Genomic DNA, 25782 nt, shown 5'->3' with positions numbered 1-25782 from the left:
CCAGAAAGTAGACTCAAAGTTCCTTTTGGTATTATGAGAAGGACAATATGATACTTTTTTGTTTTTTTTTTTACTGGGGCAACTTTAATATATTTTGTTAATACAATAAAACTGTATATAAAAACAAAAAATGTATAGAATAATATGAGTATGAAAATAGAGTTAATCTTTGACAATGCATGTTATAATGGCACCACATAAATTGAACTAAACTTGCAGCAATGCCAGATGGAGTTTGTGTCAAGCAAGCACCTATGGTGAGTTGCTCTAAAAACATTATATCAGGATGGCAGAACAGACTGCTGCCTGTTTATTTGCAAGCAGTAGACAATATGTAGATGATAAATTAGTTTAATTAAAATGCCCTGTGTGGTTTAAAAATCACACTATTTAGTATTGCAATTTCAATTTAAAGGGACTGTATGTAAAATTCAGAAACCCTTGTTATTTGTGACACAGGTGGTCGTTAAGTGAATGCAGCCAGCAATGTATTACTTGTGCTCGCACCTGTGAATTTGTGAGCCTGAGCGTGATTCAATGCCCCAATATGCTTACAGCATAGATATTTTTCGTTCTTCGCTCAGAAGATAATAACCTTTGCAGCAATATACAGTTATTTTAACTCTTTCCCAACCACTGATGGAAAACACTTCCTGTGTTTTCACTGTTATGTGGTAGGGGGCGCAATTAAAGATCTTCTGAAAGAGTACTGAATCTCCCGATCAAAACACAGGCGAAAAAAAGAAGCAGAAACAAGCGATAGCATATTTAAGCAGATGCATGTGTAAATAACGCAATCCCCAAATAAATCAAAACTGCCTAATGTTACTGAATGAAATGTCGAACCAGGAAGAGGTACAAGACTGTGAAGCTTTGGGAGTGTTGAAAACTGATTTTCCTTGAACAAAAATAAAGAGTAATAAATAAATTAATGAATAAATAAAATAGCTATCTGATAAATGGCCCATGCAATGGAAAGACACAATCAGGATATATATTCAGGATTGACCATTAAGTGTACCTATAATTGTCTAGAATTTACTAAATCATGATTTTGCTCTTAAAAAAGCACTGTGTTGCTACAGTACCATGGTAGGTGTTAGAGGGCAGTTTGATATATTCCAAGGCACTGAACGATTAGCATATTCATATGCCATGGCATTGAACGATTAGCATATTTATTTATTACAATTGTAAATCAAGGTCATTTATGCAAGACATTGACATTTACAAAGGCAAGAACATTTTTCTGGATTTTAATGCTGAACCTCTGATTTCATCCCCTTTGCTAAATTACAGCACCTTGTCAAGTTGTATTGCTTTTTTTTTTCTTTCCTCTCAATAACAAAATAAACACACAAAAATGACAGTGGTCAGAAAACAGCAGTTAAGAAAGAATCCGATAGTATAAAAGTAGATTTTAATCCTGCATCAGGTCTGCTCAAAGATCAAAATAATTCAAATCTTAATCTGTATTCATTGAGGTTGCATTCCTGGCATTTCAAATGGCAGTGTTTACACCGACAGCTGTCACTCGCTGATATATCAAGCGGGGTTCCAAACATCTCTTCCTTTGCTGACATGAGTTAAACATCAGGCAAAATGACACACTGCAGTCTAGTTTGTTTACTGACCTTCCCGTCTCCCTACTGGCAACAAACAATCAGAGATGTCTGTCTCTCTCCCTGTGCTCTCGGAGAACTGGGGCAAGGTGACTTCTCTTCCAGCACTCCGATAAAGTAGTATTCCACTTCATTGGGTCACTCGTTCACCTGCAAGACAGGGAAAATACATTTATCTGAACATGTGTTTCAAAAGCTGTGGTACTAGATCTTAAAAACTAGATTTTTACATTATCAGACATTTTTTTTTTTAGCTGAGTTTGCTTATGAAAAACCACTATCCCACTGGCCCAAGTCGACAGCTTCTATGCTTATCTGGCCATTTGCACCACTACCAAAAATCACTAAAACACACTGCAAGTAACACTGGCCTCATGGGATCCATTATCAAGATTATCTTCATTTAATTGGTGTGCAGAATATGCATCTGCTTCATTGTGTACCTATGGAATTTAGATGAACAAATAAACACCATGAAGAATCACAGCATGTCCATGGTTTTGAATAGAATGCATAAATTTTTTTTGTTTTGGGACATTTACCATGGAAGGACAAAACTGAACTGAGCTGGTTATTGAACTGAATTGAATCAACATTGAACTGACTGGAGTTGAATCATGACACTATTGTTTTCTGTTAAGGCTGCTCGTAGCTGAAATTGAACTTGTTTCATAATTGCAACATTGCTCCAATTCAGTTCAATAACTGTCATTAAAGTAAATTGAGCTGAATAACGAGTATATAATAATTTTCTGTAGAGTATCTTTACAGCCGGACATTTGTTTTCATAACTGATACATTTTACATTAACATTTTAATTGTCCTGTTTATTATATATGTGTAGCTGCTTTTAAACATGTATACCATGCTACATAAATGTGCCTTAAATGTGAAGTGTCATGGTTTTCCTTGGAGTCCAATGTAAATGCAAATTAAATATAAATATGGTAATAGTTCAATGCCAATGCATATGAATATGCTAATTATTCAGTGCCTTTGAATATACCATTTTGCCCTGTACCATGGTACCACCACAGTGCTTTTTAAAGAGCAAGATCACGATTTTGTAAATTCTAGACAGATATAGGTAGATTTAATAGTTGAGCCTGAGTAAAAAAAAACAACAACAAAAAAAACAGTTTTTCCATAGCATGGGCCATTTATCACCCACTATTATTTATTTATTTATTTATTATTCTTTATTTTGTTCAAGAAAAGTCTTGAAAAAAAGGCAGTTTTCTGCCACTGCCTTTCTTTTCAGGGACTATTATCCAGCTAGAGATTCACACTTTTGTGATAATGCTGCTATTATCAGTGTCACTTACACCTATCTGAAGCTGTAGTCGGTTCTGTGTTGTCGTGTGCTTCATTGACGTGGATATTCTTGCTCACCGTATCTCATGACAAAATGTCATAAGCTACACATTCTATTTTGGTATTAGCCATGACATGTTGATGTTCCGATCAAATGCTGCTGCGCTGATAACCCAAGAATTTGACACAATTTATTCCTGTTCCCTTTAAACACTGTTTATCGTTGCACTTATAAAACGTATATTATAAATATACATTATAAAACAATAAATATAGGGAACATTTCATATGGGTGTGACAATTGTATACAACATACTGTACATTGATTTTATCGTATGAAACACTACAAGGCAACACTGAAGTGCGTCATCAAAAATATGATGTAGTATCAAGGACACACCTGCAGGCAAACATGATTTATACTTTATGACGGTGTGCAATCTATCACTGGGGTGAAAGTCAAAGACAATTACAGTGCTCTGCTGTGAGGTGGAGACTCACCTCAAATATTCTTGGGATTTGATTTGATTTGAAATATTCTAATCAATTGTATCAGTATACTTATCAAAACTACACTTCAATATTATCTGGAGAAAATTTGAGCGGCGCTTGCAAGGGTAAAACGTGTTGTAGGTGGTTGCCAGGGTGTTGTCATGCTGTTTCCAAAATGTTTGGAGTGGTTTGGATTTTAACATGTTGCTTTATGGCTGCTAAAGCTTTGCTGAACAATCAATTGGTGACTAAGAGCCCACCTCAAATTTCTATGACCTTCTGATCTCTAGATATAATTTATTCAGTCTAAAGTATTGCTTTTACGTGTTTATTTTGTTCTCAATGCAGAAATCATAATTTGGTAACACTTAACAATAAGGTCCCATTAGTACACATTGGTCAATGCATTAATTAATCAGGGTGGTGATGGCGCAGTGGATAAGACACATGCCTTTGGTGTGAGAGACCCGGGTTCGAATCCATTGTGAGACACCAATGTGTCCCTGAGCAAGACACTTAACCCCTAGTTGCTCCAGAGGCGTGCGACCTCAGAAATATAGCAATTGTAAGTCGCTTTGGATAAAAGCGTCAGCTAAATGAATAAATGTAAAAATGTAAATGTAATTAACAACGAGTTAGATATTTGGGTTATATTTTATTTTAAGGAATCCTTATGTAATACACTGTAATTATGCATTTAATACACTGTAATTATGCATTTAATACAGTAATATTAACTAGCTGCATTAGGGTCAGTATTAGGGTTTGGTTTAAGTTTAGTTGCATGTAATTATGCATCATTTATAGTTATAGAGTACAGTAGTCGGGCTCCAGAAGTAAACACTTTTTGCTAAAGTAAAAAAATTTGTCCAGATAATTATTGATTTTTAATGATAACATGTAAAACTTTAAAGCCCTACTGTGAGCTATGAGGCTGTGAATCCATGCTATTTGCTTCTTTTGAAGCCGTCAGCCTGCATTTTATAACTCATTTTTAAAATAATAGTTTTTAGGAGCTGAATTCATGGTGAAAAACGACATTACCCATGATGCTGTACAGGAAACTCCAAATAATCAGAGAGTCACCACAAGTAACACTTGCAAAAAGAGCTCTTAAGCTCCGCCCACTCCCATGAAGCACAGAGAATCAATTCGGTCTCATTACACTCTCAAAATATTTACATATATGTGTATATATATTAAATCATGTTGGTCAAATATGATCTTCTGTGGTGTCGGATGAATAAGCCCATGCAACACACATAGCAAAGTCATGTGTACTTTCAAGAGCCTGTGTAGCTTTTAGAAAAATAAAAACACATAAATTCTACATACATTACAGACTCAATGTGACATTACTATTAATGGCCAATTAAATATAGTAAATTGAACTTTAACAGAATTTGAAGTTGCTCTCTCTCAAGTTGTGCAGATCCAGCAGTTATAGTGATTCTTCATAATAGCAGTCTCTTCCCTTCATTGTTCCTCCATCACACATCTCTCTGAAGTCAAGATCATGTGATAAATGAAGGAATGAAACCGTCATCACAGCATTGAAAGGCAAAGAAGTTATCAATATAAAACAGAGCATTTCATCAGTCATTTCAAAGTATATGTTCCCAAAACACATTCTGTCATCACCTTCACAGCTTTCAGATGAAAGCTGGATACTGTGATAAAACATTTTTTTACCAATCTTGCATATGTTCTTTGAAAATATGTTGTCATTGCCTTTCAAGGATGAGAGGTCAAACAAGCCTTATTGCACTGCTAATTTACCATTTCTTTTACAAGGCAAACCATTGAAATATGAGTGAATAGAACCACATCTGCTAATTAGGTGACATACACAGATGCCAAACATAGAGAATTAATTATAGTAATTAGTAATGTTGCTGGCAAAGCTTTGCCCAGAGATGTGATACTACACAGCATCCACACCCGGGAATTTTAGATAACTGAGACGCAGAAACGAAACGACATACATATTTATGATTTCTGAGGCATATCTTTACACACTTGTAAAATAAAATTTTCAAACAGCCAAGTTATGCCGGGGGTCTGAAATATTCATGAGTGATGATGGAGTAGTTTTTGGCCAGAGATCTAATTTTATGATATGATGCTTCACGCACAGTGATGGCCTTCATGATAGGCCAATTGCTGTCGATTTTTTACCATAGTGACCTACTGACTCGTTCATTTTGACAAAATGCAATATTTAGGCACGCATTTGAGCTTGATACATTGGATTTTGAAGAAAAGCACTCAGATACCATAATATTTGAGGTTAGAAATGATTTTGTCAATGATTGTCTTTCATCCTGCTTTTCTTTTTCACTGAAAACATCTTTTACCGCAAGCCATATTGCATACTCAGCGAGGCAAAGAGTAAGCTGATTAGCTATATTGTTGGATTAGTTCTAACAGATTTCATTTCTGGAATCGGGTCTAGATAATATGTAATCTGATTGAAATTGCACCTCAACTGTGGCATTTTATCTCAGAGCCAGATCAAACTACAAAAGCAAAGGTACCACTTAGAAAGTAAGCTCTTGTGTGATGTTTGAAAAATGACTAATCACAATAATTAATTCAGAAACCTAATCACTCTAATATAAAAATCACTTGTCAATGCTTACAAAAATGGCGTAGTAGTTGTGAAACGCACTGAGGGAAATTCTGTTTACATTGCATGCTTCATCAACACACCTTATACATCTACCACAACATGCATCCTTCAGGGAATGTTTAATAAGCACCATTACAATCTCACAGGAAATCATTTTATTATTGACTCTGCAATCAAAAACCCTACAAAGCAAGTGTCAAGGCCCAATTTGTCAGTTGTCTAAGGCATGGGGAACTCCTTGAGAATCCATAATTCAAACAATTCCCCAAAGAATCTGTCGTTCAATATGACTGGCAAAACAGCTTTTCCTGGTCTCGTTTGCTATCGCCACCAGCTGAGATGTTTCTCCCCTGTCTTCAGTATTGCGCTGTGTGCTATACTTGCTTGAAAAAACACAGATGCTCTATTGTATGGAAATATGTATAACAAAAGTAATCTCATTAGTATTCGTATGTATTGTACAGTGCAATGTAAACATATTGACAGGCCAATTCTGATATGCAAAATCTTTTAAAATATGTTCAAATGCTTAAAAATCCTAAGAGGTCCAGAGAATATTGAATGCAGTAGACATTGTTGTGTTTATATATCATATTAATTAAATGTTTAAAATGTTCAAATTAATTTAACATATCGTGTGATTTTTAAAGAATCATTGTAAAGGCACATTCAAATAAGCACACTTTTTTTAAATAATGTTTACAAATTATATTTTTTTCAGAGAGAACACAGATGCTCTGCACACTACACGGCTCACATACTCTGATGTGTACAACATCTCACTCTTGCTCCACCTCACTACTTTACTGTGTGACCTTTTCACCTGCTGATCATGTAAAATCAAAAGGAATTATGTTGGTGCAGCCATTACTGTCCGCCAACTAGGGCTAAACCTATGATCCTCCAATCTTACATGAAATAAAAACCTACTGAACAAAGAATCAAAGATTTGCCTAAGAAAACCAATCAAGCACATTCATAAGAAACCGCCACCTAATAAAAAACTCCAGTTTGCTCATGAAAGTAGGCTGGAACATCTGTGTGGAGAGTTTATTGTTTTATAAGTTAAGGCTGAACATTATGACTTTATGATATGACTGTTTTTGGTTACACTTTAATTTGATGGTCCACTTTAGACATTCTACTAATTGCTAAGTAATCATTCACTGAAGACTTTACCTTCATTACTGTTGTGAATGACTCTCACAAACTGCTGTACATTTCATTAGCATACCTTAACCTAACCAATGTTGTTAACAAAAGAAAAGGTGAACAAAAATTCATTTGTTGAAGCAACCATACATTTTAGCTCACTTCTTCAAGTCTTCTAACCTTTTTAAGCATGACTGTTCAGGTGAGCAACCATGTTAGAACAGCCATACATATGGACTTATTTGATTCATTTACAAATCATATGCTATGGTAAAACTGTTTTGAAGTCATAGTATTCTGCAAAGAACTATGCAAAAAAAAAGACTATTAATTGATAATCTGTAATACTTTTTGTGGAATAAAGGTTGCTGCCATTTTACTACCTTTGGCATTTATTTCAGGAGGAAACTGCCATGAATCGTGTGTAGTTTTGCAGAAATGTAGGTAGAGATATATGAGTTGGTGAGTACACTCAAGTTCACATAGACACAACATAGTTTGTGAGAATATGTTGCTAGTTCTTATTATGCATTCTCAATAATGAAATCTGCACTACGAGAAACATTTATAATTGATGTGAGTTTAACAAGATGTAACAGGATGTTTGAATTAGCAAAACAGAACGGCAAATGCAATGTCTGCAAGTTTCATTTAAAACACTTGAAGTGATCTCATCACATGTGAGTGAGTCACAATGCACTGTAAAGTGTAAGAAATTATTGTTTAGGTTCTTAAGTACAGAAACCCATTTAACCATGTTAAAATTATTGTAATACACATTCTAAACAGCAAGATGATAAAATATTGTTTAATATGTTCAATAAATATGTACATGTATAATTTATAATCATCAGAATCAACTATTTACATTTATTCACCAGATGCTTTTATCAAGAGCAACTTACAAATGAGGAATACAACAAGTGCACATCAAAGGCATAGTAATTTATGTAATATAGGTCATTAGTTCATAATTAAAGATTGTTTACAGTCAATCCTCACTACTAAGATGCTAAAGATACCACTTGGTTTTGATATATCACAAAACTAAGAACTGACAACCATATGCATCAGATCAAAATGCACTTCATTATTTGTGAGCATTTGTAAAAGTAGAAATTATTGTAGTATATAGTTATACTTTCATAGATTTTCTGTCCACCTAACTCCCTAGCTTAACCAAACCACTACTCAACAATATAAAACATGTAACAGGCCGATAAAAGTGCAATGACAGGTATTTATTGAAAAAACAAAAACACAAAACAGTATTACAATTGACTTGATTGCAAACCAAGCCATTAGATACCTTTATGTGAGGAGAAGAGTGAAACTTAAAGTTAATCACTGCAATTGGTCTAGCTCCTTGAACTCAGTTGCCTCTAATTCAAAATATAAATCTGACAAAAAGATAAAACTTTAGCATTATGCATTTGGTCATGAGACACACAAGAGCCAATCACATTTCACATAAGCTGACAACGCTTCTTCAGGCACCAATTTGTAAATATTTTTTTGTGATTTGAGCGCTATGGGGTCAAAAATGTACAGTATGCATTGATATGTGATACATTGAGGTCTTATGAAGCGAAACCATCAGTCTGTGCAAGTCTGAAGAAAAAAAAGTCACCTTCGTCTTGGGTGGCTTGAGGGTGAGTAAATTAAAAGCAAATTTTTATTAATGAGTGAACTATCACTTTAAGGCGCTTGACCCTGCTTCTGTTTTTGATGCCTTGATAGTAAGAATGGGACGTTACAGTTGACAAGCACCTCTCTCTGTTAATAGAATTCTACTGATATACAGTTAAATAAGTGCATATAATGGCTAATTTAAGATGGCTTCGTAGGCCAATCAAAATTTCAATCTATTGATTCTCTTTTTGCTATAGTATTTTGTGGGGCCCTAGATGAGATCATAAAAATTGGCGACAGTAGTAGGCCTATATAATTGTCATAAGATCTTGATATCAGAAATAATGCTGTGCTCATTTATTATAACCATCTTGTAGTGACCCCACAGCCATGTCGGGCCCCTGGGTGTCCACCGGCGGGGTGGGCTGGGCTCTCCATTTTCAACAGTCTCATATTAGTCAAAGAACCCTGGTGCATTCGTAAGCATGGAGAGACAGATCTAAGCCCTGCTTGGACACAGTCTGGCTTAAGCTTTGATGTTCACTTCATCCCTCACTGGCAGCAAGTCAAGACGAGCTTTACTTATAATAAGACAGCTTCCAGTCATCCGGACAAAAGAAGGAGCAGATGGCAGACTTTACACACAGGTGAGAACGCATCAACACACCAACACATTACTAATGTACACTCACATCACACCGCGTTAGGCTCACGTTAACACACAAGAAAAAAAAACTACAATCCATCTTTAACTACACACCACCAATATATAGCTCTAAAACATTTTCACTTTGATTCTGAGAATCCATTGAAATAAATCAGTTGTTCATCTATGATGTTAGAGTTGCCCAATTAATCGTTAAAGGATATCAATTCAAACACCCTCCATGATCTTATTCCTAGATGACAATGATTCTCCCATGTCTATTAAACCTTTGACAAAACCACACCGGGACATTCAAACCTGTGTTCACATTGCGTTGACCCAGAGAGAGCAGTTGTATAGGTATGAAACAGCTTCACAAACAGTTTTTTCTGCCACACAATATCATTATTTGTGAAAAATATGCTCAATATGCTCAAAAAGTTCAAAGACTTTTCTAAACTGATCTGATTCTAAACTGATCTAAACTGATTTCACACTCAAAATTCAAGTTCCCTAGTGTGTTGTCATGTTTCGATTAGCACAATATTTTTTAAAGAAAGCAAAAAGTATCTGTACAGTTACATACTGTCCCAAATTATATCGATTCTCAAATTGGAACTCTTTGAATTAATCTAACTGACTACATCTTTCTCTGCTTTACCAAAAAAAGTTGCAATGAACTTCTATTTACAAGCTGTCTGCTCTTTTCAAGCATGCCATCAATGTGACATTTTCATCAAATTAACAAAATAACCCAGTGGCTGACGAGAAAGTGGGATGACAGAGCTTGCACAAAAAGATACTTACAAGAGGTGACATGCTGTCAAAATAAATACGATATCGGAATTCTCTGTCTCCTGGGCGACACTTGGAGGTAAGAGGAAGCAAGACAGTGGTGTGACATAAGTTTAATGGAACAAAACAAGATGGGTAATATTTTACACAACGGGTATTGCCGTTATATAAGTGTACTTTCAAAAGGTGATATTTTTCACATCAAATTATTCCAATTAGGAATGTTCCGATCAATCGAGAGAAGATCGGTATTGCCCGATAATCACATTCTATGACTCAATCGGTAGTCACTAAATTTGGCCGATCTCACAAACCAATCCCAATTTAATGACATAAAATACGTGATTAATTCAAACTTTAGTGCCACAGTCCCTGTTATGTTCCAAATAACAATCACATGGAGGAACGTTTTTATGAAATCATTAGAAAGGATTTAATACAACAAATCTGATTCGCTGCTTCAGTCATCGGGGCTCACACACACACACACACACACACACACACACACACGCACACACACACACACACACAGAGAGAGAGAGAGAGCTGAGAGGGAAACGAAAACTGAACGTGTGATTACCTGTGTCTGTCCTTCTTCAGGTCAATTTATATATTCATGAAAGAAAATAGTTTACCATCAGTTGTCAGAAGATGAAACCGTTATCTTTGTTAAAGTATGCTTTCAACGTGTAAGGGGATTTCGCATGACTGGCGTCAGCGCTGTTCAATGCATTGTATCAATGCCATTGATCTCTACGAAGTGAAACATCAACTTCAGCGTTATCCAAGTGATGTGTTGCTCGTCGACTGAACATTGAAAAGTTGAATTAATTTCAACACCTTGTTTCACTAATGAATAAATCAGCGTTTTTAAACATTTTAGTTGAATGAACAGTTTTATGATGACTCCCTCATAAAGACAGTCTGCAATTATTTTACGTTTTAAAGTCTTGTAGGCTCTTCAATAAGCCCAATAATCCTAATATGGATAGTGTTTTGCATAAGCTCTGTTTTTAAAGGCCTATTAAAATGTTCATGGTAAAATTAATATTTGATATGCTTATTTATTTGATGTGCAACAATTACAGTATTACTGTATTACTCTTTCAAGGATGTATTGGGGGGCTTTTTATATACACTGTACTGCAGTCAAACATTGATATCAAAAGTATTGTTACGTTGGTGCAAGTTTGAAAACTAAAACGAAAAATGTAACCAGTTGTACTTGGAAGTATTGCTGAATATATGAACTATATTGACAGGTGGCTGAGTTTGAACAGTCAAATTTATATGCTCAAATAAACACGTATCTGTATCTTTATCAGTAGAGAAAGCACGGTGAAGTAACCTGAATGAACAATCTTATTTGTTATTAAATAACCAACAAAGATTTATAAATAATGTAAAACAAATATATATTCCTTATTGTTAGTTCATGTTATATAAATGCATAATAATTAATACTAGCTTAATGCAGAGTTTGGTACTGCTCTTAATTCATTGGTCTCTCTCTTTTTTCTTCTTGACACCAAAAACCCTGTTATTAACCTGTTATTAACCTGTTATTAACCTGTTATTAAGCTATTATTAACTTCAATTAAAATGTGTATGTTATTACATGAAAAACGTTGTCCTGGGTTCCTCTAATAAATAAATAGTTAAAATGTGATTACTGTATAAAACGGCACAGCATTTTACTATCACAAATTTCGCAATTTGTATTCTGTTCTGTTTCTTTTCCTTCCAAATTTTGTGCAAATATTTTCAGAAATGTTACTCACGGACACAGAAGACTATCATTTGTTCTGTGCAGTGTTTCTCAGATTATCACATCGATCAGCAATGCCTCACTGCACTCTCCAAACAAATGCAGGTAATGTAGAGGATCCTTCTATACAGAGTTAACAATAAGGCCTCATTATGTGCAGTTTAGCATGCTTTCCTCACCAGTACAGGGCATAGAAATTCACACTGCACATCCATTTGCAATGCCTTTCATTAAGGAACAAACAGGAATCCATGTAGAATCGATGAATCGTAGCAAACAAGTTCTGGCATAGAAAGAGCTTTGAACATTAATCTTAATGCTTCATATTGTGCATACTATGACCAGACAGTATACTGAAATGAGCTGATTTGAGTTGATTCACCATATGGATCTCTGTAAAAAGGGGAAGGAAGGAAGGAAGGAAGGAAGGAAGGAAGGAAGGAAGGAAGGAAGGAAGGAAGGAAGGAAGGAAGGAAGGAAGGAAGGATACACATTTTAGTTTATGTGCTAACCTATCCATCACTAGCAAAACATAGCTTAAGACATGCTATTATGCCAAAATATTCTAGAAATGTGCTAGCATTGTTTTAAAACAAGTGAGCAATTTTCTCAAACATGCAAGCAACATGCTAAAAGTGTTATAATCATGTTATCAACATAATACATGTTATCAGCACACTTACAAAGTGCTAAAATGTGTGGAATGTTGGACACTCCATGCACTCAACTTTCTCAGCTTTAATTATGAAATAGAGAGGGAGGGGATATGAGACTAACTATATCAAATTCATACACTACATTGTCACACATATTTCTTATATACAACCGGGTTAAGTGCATCATCAATCCCACGGTATATCCCTTGTGTGTCCAAGCACACTTGGCAATACAGCTCTTTCTGATTCTGATTCTAAGTACATAGTGAATAAGTTAATAGTGTATAGTGCGTGATTTGGGACATAACTATCATGTTTTAAGTGCATCATCTGGGTATTTTAAGTGCATTTTTTTCTATTTGGAATTTTCAGTGTGAATGCACTTTGTCACACTATTTATACTACAAAACGGCATTGTATACTGCATAACTACGTGGATTGGGACGCATCTAATTCAAAACATGGTAACTTGTGTTAGCTATTTTGTTAAAACATGCACGAAACGTGCTAGCACTCTGCTAAAAACAAGGTACCAACATTTTATTCTCATTTTATTTTCATTCTCTGAGTAAAATTTTCAAAACTTCAAGCTTTTAAAATTTATTTGAAAGTTTCAGACAAGAATCTGTCAGGCCAACATCAAAGTTTGTCATCAAAATGTACTCATTTGCTAAGCTTGTTACTACCTCTGATCCTTTAAGGTTAAGGTTTTAAACAAGCCCTAATCATAGTTTGTAACACGACCTGTCCTGCACCTTTTGTTCTACTGATATGAATAATCGAGTCAATGGGGCACATCAGCTGTCTGTTTACCAACATTCTTCAAAGTATCCTCTTTTGTGTTCAGCAGAAGAAAGAAATTCATACAGGTTTGAAACATCTGGGTGATTAAATGATGAGAGAATTTAAAATTTTGGGTGAACTATCTGCTCATGTGTCCTTAAAAAATAATATCAGAGATGTGCAAACAAACACTTATTTATCCACTGAATTTGAATACAGCAGTTTCGTATTTATAAGCAAGAGAAAGTGGGTTTTACAACGCTGCAACAGCTTCCTCTTATCCCAACATGTGAGCCGGTAGTCATGTGTCTCTGTCTAATTAATCTGATTCTGAGCTTTGCCCCACTTTTCCCACCATAGCCTGGGCCATTACTAAATGACATCAGCACATCTAACAAATCCACTTCTGTAGGGGTCTCGTAGAGGAATGCCACAGCGCTAACGGAGTCATCATCCTACCCGCTAATGCCCGTGTGGCAGGAAATCTTTAATCCAGTCCTTCAACCCCACAGGACGACGGGCCCCTCCTTACACACAAGATAAAGTCTTCTCTCTCGATGCCCAAACATTATATTCCCTCTGTGGAATTCTCTCCTTTTTTTTCTGGTAAAGGCTTTCCAGCTCTTCCAAATTGAGAGCTGCATTGTCACTGCCGGGGAGGAGGAAATCTTTTTATGGAGTATGGAGTGGGCTCATAATGTTTCATTGAATTATCCCCTTTTGCCCATAGAAGTCAGTCAGTAAAGCCTCTTACACTGACTGTGGGATTCGCAATGAAGCCTGATGGAATCTGATATCTCCTCACACCATTTACAAAGCAGAAAGCAGCATGAGATGAGGATTTCAAGCCTGTGCAATTTCAGCCACAGAGTTGGTCCTGTAAAACTGTAAATTGTGCGTTCTCCCCATAGTTTGTAGTGTATGGGCTCACAATAAACATTTTTTGACAATTTTTTAAAAGCCTTCAAGATAGGTTTGCAAGATTTCCTAGAATACTCTAATTTACCTAAAAATTTAGCCAGACATCAATGTATAATCTTTATTTTTAAGTGACCAAAGGTTTACTATAAGTGGTTGCAGCCAATTTGAACCAGTAAATAACATGTAGATGCAAAGTTATGTCTAAATCAGTCTTTCGAAACCCAAAGTTTTCCACGGGGGCTTGTCTGAGCCATTTATTTGAAGGGTTTGTAAATTCTACCCACGGTTTGTGTTGGCCTTGCATGGGTTCACAATAATGATATGTTTGCAAGGAACTGAAGCTTTTAAGAGCCTTCAAGAAAAGCTTTAGTGTTAGTTTGTAAAATTAGAATGGAATAGACATGAGCCCACTGTTCACTACCATAGCCTTTAATGTTAATGACAAAATACTGTTGGTTTTTTAACCACCAGAACATATTTTGAAACATTAATACATAATGTTTCCTTATGTCTTTCCTAGTGCAGTTTTATGTACAGTTTAGACTAGCACTAAAGATGAATATTACAGAAAAACCTCCAAACTTTGGAGTTAAATTTCCAATTTACACAACAATAATGGCAGCATTCATCATCCAGAGAAAGAAAACAGCATTGCTCTCTTTTAAAGAGTGATGCCTTTGCCGTTTGAGTAGTACATTTATCTCAACCAAATATGCCTTTGCCAGCTTTGTAAATGTCACGGAAGTCATTGAGTGAGAAAATAAGGCCTTTGGTCTCTATTGTATTTATTTATGATTGTCTTGTGAATTGGCCCTTCTGATATGGCAAAGCAGAGAACAATTCTAACTCCATTATGTTTTAAGTTTTTGTGTCGACGAATGTTTGACTTTTTTTTTTAAATGCACAATCTTACATGAGTATGAAACACTTGCACGTTAAAATAATGATGACTGCTCTGTTCATTTTTTTTTCTGAGAGGTAAGAAGAAAAAGTTATCTTCTTTTAATGGTGTTTATTTCACTATTTTTCTCTGCAGAGTTATAGAAAAATAAACTGATGGTCGGATGGAAAATTGTGTAATTTGCGTTTTAAATATTCTAAATTCACACAATTAAATCATATTTTCACACTTACTGCATTGTAATTTGACAAAATTACAGCTTGATTGAAAATGATGCGCAATAAAATTACATCTGTTACGGCGCGTTGGCAAGGAGTGCTCACAAAGATGAAGAATAATAAAACGAGGTAGACTTTAATAATAAATGCTCAGGAATCAACAACGTAGACATTAACGAGAACCAACAGAAACGAAGGGAGAACACAGGGCTTATACGCATGCATGAAACAAAAGGAACTAATGGGATAATTGAAGGATGACAGGTGAAGGAAATGACTTATTAAGACAATTCAGGAAAACTAGGTCCCAGGACTAAACTAACAACACAATGAAACATAGAAAATAATACATATAACAAAACCAAACATATAACAAAATCTTAAGAATGTCATTTGCTGACACTGCTATCTTCTTTGAAAACCTTTATAATAGATATGTATTTTGAAATATTGAAATGGTTCATAATTATAGAAGGGTAATGTACATGTTCATGCGATTGGTTATTAATGGCATTTAAAGAGGGTATATATTTTTTGTCAGTCAGATACAGCTGAGATTCAGGTGTCCAGCTATGATATAAATATTAATTTCAGCATAAGTTTGCTATCCAAACTGAAAATGCACACATGCGGTTATTGCGGTGCCTCTTCCCTCTAGATAAGATTTATTAATCAATAATTCATTGAACCTCAATTAAACATTTACTTACAATGCGGAAGCTCTTAAATTCTCACCGATTAAATTGCAAGTTAAAACTATTTCCGAAAGAGTAAAGCAACAAATTAATATTAGTCCCTGCGGTGCTAGGTTCGAAGTTTATAGAGCTATCCGTTAACACTTAAAGTCTTTATATATAATGCATTATAAATCATCCATTAATCCTTGTATGCACCTTATAATGCATTGTATGGTCTCATTAATAATTGTAACCACAGTTCTAATACATTATATGATACTTATGTTAGACCTTTAGAATGTATATTGCATTAAAATACATGACAAACAAACAATTTCACATATAATGAGGAATCTGCCATTATTATAATGAATTTTAACTGGTTACAATTATTTATGAAAATATATCATGCATTATAACATTATGAATACCTTTTATAATGCATTATAAATAAAGACTTTGAGTAAACCAACTGTTTTTTTTTATAGAACTCTAAACACCAACTGGTTAGAGTGGAACACAATCTAAAGTTTTTTTGTTTTTTTATAGTAGACATATTAACTGTAGTAGGTATAGAAATATGAGTCAAAAATTATAAGATTCAGTTCAAATTTTAACTGTCAGATTAAGAATTATTATACTCATGCATAATTACGATAAGAATAAAACTCAGTCAAAATCAATGGTTCTCAACTGGTTTTGCCTCAGGATTTTTTTTTTACTGTGTACAATACGTATAAGTTTGGTTTCATTGGAGGTTATTAAGCCCAGTGTATTGGTTATGTGAGTTTTGCACAATGATATGATATTTTTTTTAAAGAACTAGGGAATAAACATTCCTCTGTAGGACTTTAAGATGTTCCCAATGCTGCAAAACCATTTTGAGTCTTTATTTTTAAGAGTGGCAGTGCTAGGACTCAATTTACCCTCTCTATAACATTATAGCATAGTTACCCCTGCCATCAAAACCATTCCTCCTGAAGCAATGGGCTATATGAAGCAAGCTTTTAAAAAATGATCACAGGTTCAGAGCTTCAGTCTCATTAATATATACTGATCTGTCCCTGGCAAAGTGCATTCTCTGCACGCTCATTGTTTCAGATACATGTATTCCCAGGCCCACAGGCTGCTTTATTATTTATAGCTGTGATATCAATGCTTGAGGCAGCAGTGGGTCAGTTCTCTGTGAGCCCGGCCAATGAAAGAGATACATGTCAAAATACAGCTGGGTCTCTGCAATTTCCTGCGGCGCATTGACAAAGCTCGAATTCCACAATGGAGTATGGGTCACACCAAACTTGCAAAATAACTATTTATAACAATCAATCATAATCTGTTTAGACATCTAACATCACACATGCACATTTGAGCTTAGCTAATTTGTTTAAAAAGCTAGTCACTAGTATTTATGTTGCTTTCAAGAAAGTATTTGCAGTCAATTAACTCATCCTTCATTCATAAATGTCATTTGCAATACAATTAAAGTTGATTGAACATTTCTTATTTCTAGTGTTTGATTTGTCTAAAGCTCTGTACAGTGAGATCACGCCGACATATAAATCCAAGCAGGCAAATTTACATTAGCATAAGATATCAAATGATAAAGGGGCCAAGTTCTGCACCATGCAATTGTGCTTATGAATAATTAACATATCACATGAATAATTAGAACTATTTGGTTGGATAAACTTATATAGATTTCCACAGCCAAGAGTAATCCCTTGTGTCTCTTTCCAAAGCTCCATCCTCCTCAACATAGATCTAAAACTCACATAAAAGGCCTTTAACTTCTTTTATAAGTTAAATGGGTATGAAGATCAGGAAAAAAAAAACTTGCTTTAAAAATCTGTTAAATCTCAATATCTGTACTAAATAAACATATCTAAAGGACAGATTTTGATGATACTGTATTTTCTCTTTTTGTATTATTGTTTTTAATTAAATTGTTTGTAATGCTTTGTGTACATGACTGTAATGGCCACTTGCAGATAAGTCAAAAGCTAAATAAAAGTATACAGCATTAATCAAATGAAATGTGGCAAGCATTATTTATTTAATATATATTCTCAGTATGAAGCAGATTTGTAATTTTTTTTAAGAACAATTAAAAAGAGAATAAATAAGGAAATGTATGGAGCCCTGCACATGGATAAGCAGTAATTAAAAAAAAAAAAAAAAAGTATATCGTGGCCACAAATTAACAATTCGTTCCCACGACTTACTAATACATCAGCACATTTTACTAATTCATGATGTCGTTTTGAATAAATCGTGTGCATGATATAAGAAATTGTTCCCTTGATTTACTAAATCGTGGCCACGTTGTGATGATTTTTTCCATAATTCACTAAAACAAGAGTATGTTCGTTGGAACGAATTATTAATTTGTGGCCACAATATATACAGTGTATATATATATATATATATATATATATATATATATATATATATGTATATATGATATACTAGATGATTCCACGATCATTGTAATATTGCTTTGGAATGACACTAGGGTGAGTCAATTATGGCAAAAGTTGCATGACTATGTCCATTTAATGATGTAATAATGTTTGTCAATATAAAATGAAGTTAGATTTCACTGTGTATGTGGTCATCCCAATAAGCATTACACACACATAATCTGTGTGGATATTTTGTCAATAAACCAACATGCTTCCAATGAGAGTCTCCTTAAATTATGTATTTGAATGTCAAAAGATCTTATCCCCATAAAAAACACACTTATTTCCACACAGACGCACATACTCACAGTAAAAAATAAATAAAGTTATGCTACTGCCAAGTAATTTATGAATTAATATGTCATATCTAGGCTATATATATATAATCTGTGGCCACAGGTCATCTCAAATTCCAACTTAAACATAATTGTAAACCTTCATACTGTCAGTTAAACTTCATTTGGCAATACAACATGATTGAAAGCTTCAAAAAAATGCTGGGGAAGGATCACATCTGAAATTCATTCATTCTGCATTAGCTCTGTGCGCATATACATGAGATTAGAGATGGGCTGTAAATTATAGAGTCATGTTTAAATGTTATTATACAGATGTGCAATAAAGATGAGGAGTCTGATCAAACTGACTGCTAAATGAAGTTGTTTTTTCATATTTAAAATGTCTCTACCTCTAGCCAAAGCTCAATGGCCTTGTCAAGAGAGAAGCAAGACTTGATGTTAAGACCATCAAATGGTCATGAGAACAACTCCACAGGTAAGTCCTGGCAAAACAAATAAGTAATAATAACAACAACAATGCACTCTAAAACAGCACCGACAGAATACATGAAGGTGTCCTGAGTTAAGTCTGCATTCAGACTGACTAACAGATTGATTGTAAAATGAACTGCTGTGGACTGAAGCTCAAAGATATGGAAACAAAACCAGCCAGCAATATATTGACTTCTATAAGCACTTTTTTTTTTGTCTTATATTTGTCTTATATTTATTTGCCACAATAATGCTTATTATTATTATTATTATTATTATTATTATTATTATTATTATTATTATTATTATGTTCACAGTGCAGCAAATATTGACAAAATAATTTAATTCAAAAATCAGAATGTTATGCAATTAAGTTAACATTTGTATGAGTGAGATTGACCACCCTAGTAAATATGTATAAATGTCATGCAATATGACCAAGAAACTCCTAAAGCAGATTTTTAACACAATAAAATGTTTTTTTTGTTTGTTTTTTTTTTTTTTTATGCTGTTGCTATTGGCACTGTATCACCTTGTTCCATAGTGGGTTTTCGTAAACAGTAAATAAAAAAACTATGAACCTCTCGAAACAGCTGCAGCTTGAAAGGCACGGAGCTGTGGTGCAGGCACCATATGTTCCTGGAAGTCTTCTAGCAACCATTCTGCTCCCTCCCCATAACCCTCTGCTGGGCCCCTGAGGAGCACACTGCACCCACACACCTCGTATATATATCACATACAATATGATTCCGCGAGGAATCGCTTAAAACTGCACATATTCTAGAGTAGAAAGAGCTGCTACTGCATCATTAGCTGGATTTCTTTTGCTTTCAAATTGCTGTCAACTGGCACAGCCTAAACATCACCATGGCCACATGGTTTAGCTGTTAGAAAAAGAAAAAAATATATAAACAATATTTTTGAGCTAGATTTCTTTTTTGTTTTTGGTATAGTAGGAGAAAGGACAGGAAATATCAGGGAACAGGGAAATATTTCTTGCATCCATATAAGCAAATACTTCCCAAACATATAGGCTAGTATTCAAAAAGCATTTGGGTCAAATGAGCAAGATGTCTGAATACACAGTAATCACTGAATATTAGGCTAAATACTTGTGGCATAAACCGTCTTTTAACAACACAAGGAGTGATTATGTTACACGGGATGGATTTATTTACATGTATTTCATGGAAATTGTGTTAATACTGTTTAAAATATTGATCTAGAGGTTTTAACTTGACCATTTCAGGTCAAAACTTGCAGTGTCAGAATTAGAAATGAAATCTGGAAAATAATTAACTATGGGAAACAATGAACGAGAACTAGTTTCCATCCAAAGTAGTGCATTTAACTTGGGTGCACAATTAGAATTAAACATTTGTGAAATAAACTGCGTTTCCATCCCATGTGTTCAATAGAACAACATTGTCATTTCCTAATAAAATTGGCACAAAATACTGTATCTGTAATACAAATGTAGCTGCAATCGGGGAAGCCACTGTGGCTCTTTTTTCTTCCATCATAAATGACTTGCGTCTCAGAGCGGCAGATGAAATGCAATAAACGCTTTCATGTTCTCTTGCGCTCGGATGCTGGTGTTTATGAATGCAATCGTGTGAAACGCTTAGACAACATACTAAGGTATTACAGAATGATCAAACCAAATGTTGAGATGCTGTGATGCGATTGGTCCGCTGGTTAGTCCAGTTATCCAATCACATACACTGTTGAGGCGAAGTCATGTGATTTTTGTGTGATGTAGTTTATTCGCATGTCTTCTTATAAGATAAAAAATATGTCCACCTCAGTTGATCGCATACGCAATCTTAAAATTCATGTGCATCTTTGCGTTTACATCCAGCGTTTTTTATGCAATATCCCAAAATAGGGCTGCCCCCTAATAGTCGACTTAATCTTAGTTGACTAGAAGAGGTTTAGTCTACCAAAATTGTATTAGTTGGTTAGTCACAGAAAAAAAAAAGCTTGTTTCGAAGTCACACAGTCTGTGAGGGACAGATTCGCCTATAGATAAATGTGTTCTATTTTTAGGCGCATATCTAAGTGTTTGTGCGGAGTGTGGAAGCTGAAGTACTGTATGTTTACTGCAGGACATGGAGGCTCCGGCACGATCACTTTCATTTTTTTTCCTGACAACAGCGGAAACAACTTAAAATACTCTGTCATTTTTGGTCATACAGAAAAGAGTAATACATCTTTCGAAACTGTAAAACTGTACTTTTATGTGTGTACACTCACAATAACAACATAATGTTGTGACTTTGTAAAATAAAGAAATCCCACAGAATGTGCTTTCACAAAAATTAACTGAAACTCAGCATATGCTACTTGCCTCACAGACATGAGAAATAAATCTATAGAAAGCTTAACATTTTTAATCGAACCAATTCGAATGGAAAACAAATACTCTCTGATTATGTATTTTCTTTCTAAAGGCGAGTCTACTGTACTGTGGAGATGACGAGTCAGCATCGTCAACTGACACAGAAAACACTACTTTATTAATAAATAATTAAAATATCTCCTTGTTATTTTTTCCCCAACAAATTCATAAACAAAGCATCTTGGTAACACACATGACACTAAAATAATCCAATAAACATTACCTTAATAACAGAAAATGCAACATCAAGCACCTTTAAACATTACTGATAGCAAAAATGAAAAGAAACTAAATTATTCATATAAAATATAATAATATGTGATGCATCACACAAGGACTTCTGGGAATGGAAATTTACCATTACTTATACAGTTACCCATCGTTTTAATTTGCAATAACCATTTATTTGAAAAATTCTACTGTATTATTACATCTAATGTGATGTTAAACCATTTACAGTTTTTATAATAGAATGTATACAGATATTCTCCTGTACAAATTACAAACCTTTTTACCCCATTTCTTAAGAGTTTATTTAATGTACAGTAGTTAGCTCTACCTGCTGTGCTAAGTGCTACCAAACTCTTTAACTTGTACAAAAACCTTGCATTTTAAATCCCATCTCTACTAATTTGCGTAGCAATTAACAACAATTAGATATTGCCATGGTATGCTAACCTGAGAAAGTTGGATGTTTTCATTGTAGACAAAATTGCACGAAGATGATTATTAGTTATCTTTGTAGCAGGAAGTTGTAGAGATCTGTTTTTGCAGCTAATTGGTTTTGCCGTAGGGGTGTGGCACCGCGCCAGAAGATCCACACTTCTGAATACAGAGCATGCTTTTGAAAGAGACGCTAATGAGGAATAAATCACTTGACATCACATGAGGAGAGAACGCATCTCGCTCAAAGGGGAGCGTGAAAATCGTCACTCTGTATTTTCAGCCCTTTGAAATTGATAACACGATTATTTCATAATTGATAATGCCAGCTTCGAGAGATGTTAAAAGATGCATTAGTTGAATTAAAATCCCTTTGAATGTCAAAGACGATGAGAACAACGGCACGACTTCATTTCTGGCTGTAGTCGACACCTCTGCTGTAGGTGACAGAGACAGACAACAAGCCACACTACTGGGACAAGTAATCCTTATAAACATTCCCATAAAAGCCTGCGAGGAAAAAGCTGTAAATTTGGGCGTAGGCAGCTTGAGTTCTTTAGTGTTCCGCAGACAGCAACAACAGGCTGACACAAACTGGAATTTATTTGTCTGGAGAAGTTTTGGCAACTCAACAAACCTCAAAACTCAAGATCAAATCATCATACTATAACAAAATTGAAAATCTCTCACTTGGGCATTCTTCTGTTTTTTGTGGGGAAGTCGTGTAACAGCTTTGTCCAGCTGAATCGATCAGTGGGACGGGGTCTGGTGTGGTAGCAGTGATGGACTGTCAGACATCAGCGATCACTGGAGTGGCACTCAAATCCTGGAGCTTGTTTGCCATCACTGTCGCATGACTGACATCTCAACAGGGCAAATGCTACACCCAGATGGGCAGCTGCGGAGCAAAGCAGGCGAGATGGCAGCAGAATACAGAGGAGTTGATTTCTCTGCCATAAGTGCCCGTTTGTGTGAGACACTGCTTAAGCCTTTGTTGTAACATGCCTGCCGTGTTTGTGACTGACAGTGTCAATAATTGCTGTGAGAGGGTGTTGAGCTACATGGATTGTGTGTGTGTGAGTTTATGTTTACAGACACCAGCAGCGATTTGTCATTGTTATTTGCTCTAAATCATTGCCTTTTTAACAGACCTTGTGATCAGCATGGACGTAAACACAGCTTCTGAAAAAAAACAAGCATGACAAGGAGACTAACATATTTGTGCTTTAGTGCTTGACGGAAATGTACTTGCTTGCATGTTGCATACAGCTCTAATGAATAAGATACTACAAATCACACTTTGACAAGTAATCCTCATTAAGCTTTCATTTAAATCAGTAACGCTCATGTATTAATCAGTGCTGTCTGCTTAAAATGTACTGTTTAACCATGATGCTAAAGCTTATTTTGGACAGCAATTACACTTGAAGAGTACTATCTTTCGTGGGTCTGTAACATTTTATTTCTCAAGATAATTCCATCTACTCTATCTGTTAGAATGCCCATTCATGTCAATTGCTGGTGCAGGACCCCCAAAATTACATAATTTCAAAGCTATATATATATAGTTTTGTATATATATATATATATATATATATATATATATATATATATATAGAGAGAGAGAGAGAGAGAGAGAGAGAGAGAGAGAGAGAGAGAGAGAGAGAGAGAGACTGTAAAATATTTTTCTTTCCAAATTTCAACTTAATTTTTCATGTTATACAAGATTCAACTAGACACGATTTCAAATTAAGTTCATAATGAGCCTCTCATTTGAGTTAATATGACTTGTGCAGCCAATGATTGATGGTTACACATACACAATTTAAGACAGCAACTGAAAGCATGAAACTTAAAAATGTCTATTCAGTGCCTATGTACACACATACCACAGGTATATGAGTGTATCTGTCCAAAGAACTACAGAACTTAAAATTATATTTAGATTTTAGCTAATTTATAATTTTTGCTAAGAACATGGAAGAAAGGGGGAAAAACAACATTATTTTCACTGTATGCGAGAACGGTTTTCTGTACACAATGCCATTATAACTGATATATATATATATTCTTTATCTTTGTTTTCACACTGGAAGTCAAGAAACCAAGGCACTGATATTGCTTAGTTGACAAGCGCACAGTTGTGACTACGGCGTCTGATGGAGACAAATGAGCATCATAAGTGTTGCTGAAAAGCTGCAGAAACATGCTCAGCAGGAGACACTGGTGAGAAATGCTATAGGCAGAAGGGTATGACCCCAACGTGTCAAGATTTTGTAGTAAAAACAGTGAAATTGATATTTACAGAATATCTGACATAGTAGCTGTAAAGCCTGTCTAGAACCATGACAATGTTAATGTTAAAAATTTGCAAATTGTGCAACACAAGTGGAATAAAATGTAATTGAATAGTTTCCAAACTATTTTTATAAGTCATCGCCTAAAAGTCAAGTCAAAAGTTCAAATGTTGGACATCTCAAACCACAGTATTTACACTTTTCAGAAAGCTACCAACAAATTACTGACATAAAGACTGTTTAAATCAACAAAACCACTTCCTTCTTTCTTACAAGTTCTCTTAAATTGTTTTGAAGATTAATAAGTGCTGCATTAGGCTTGTTAAAGTTCTAGAAAGCTTGTTTCTCTACTAATCTCATTAAGTTGCTAATACTATGTGGGACTGGATTTTATCCATCGGTTGTGAATTAGATTGTGAAAATAGAGCTACGTGTACTGGAAATGAGAATGTCATTGAAATGTAAAGCCACACTAGCCATCGATGTCAGCCAGAAACATTGTTTCTCCAAAAGTGCTACTTTTCAAGAAATGGAAAATACTTTTTTTTATATATAATTAAACACTGCATTGTCAAAGTTGATAGACACTTTACAATAAGGTTGTATTTGTTAACACATGAACTAATCAGGATGTATTAACATTTATTAAGGATATTTTAACATTAGTTAATCCACTGTGAACTAACATGAACAAACAATGAACAATAAGATTGTTTTAAAATTGATTACATCAACAAAGGTTAATAGATGCTGTAAATATATTATGTCCATAGTGAGTTCATGTTAGCTAATGCATTAACTAATGCATGCGATTTTTCTCTCCTTTGGCCAAAATCTCATTTTATAATGGACAAAGTGATATGCACAGGCTATTACAAACAGTTCTGACTATGACTCGACGACAAATGCTAGACTAAGAAACACTTCTTCACTCCTCAATACATACAACATTAGCCCATATACATAAAATGTTTCTTGAG

The 25782-nt window shown here is 34.8% G+C and overlaps 1 protein-coding gene across 2 annotated transcripts in view; it reads right to left on the bottom strand.

The window, feature by feature from the left end:
* LOC143746499 (leucine-rich repeat and fibronectin type-III domain-containing protein 2) overlaps positions 1-25782 on the bottom strand; it is a 134493-nt gene that overhangs the window by 91039 nt on the left and 17672 nt on the right. Inside the window, exon 2 of one of the 2 annotated variants that reach the window (XM_077238321.1) lies at positions 1635-1772. The gene's annotated coding sequence lies outside the window, so the exon portion shown is untranslated. Of the gene's footprint in view, positions 1-1634; positions 1773-25782 lie in introns of those variants that run through there. The other variant, XM_077238322.1, reaches the window with a different exon arrangement.

This window comes from Siphateles boraxobius, unplaced genomic scaffold, assembly GCF_051911475.1.
Source record: "Siphateles boraxobius isolate OS27281-9 unplaced genomic scaffold, OSU_SipBor_1 22, whole genome shotgun sequence".
Lineage (NCBI taxonomy): Eukaryota > Metazoa > Chordata > Actinopteri > Cypriniformes > Leuciscidae > Siphateles > Siphateles boraxobius.
This window is presented reverse-complemented; position numbering and strand designations above follow the sequence as displayed.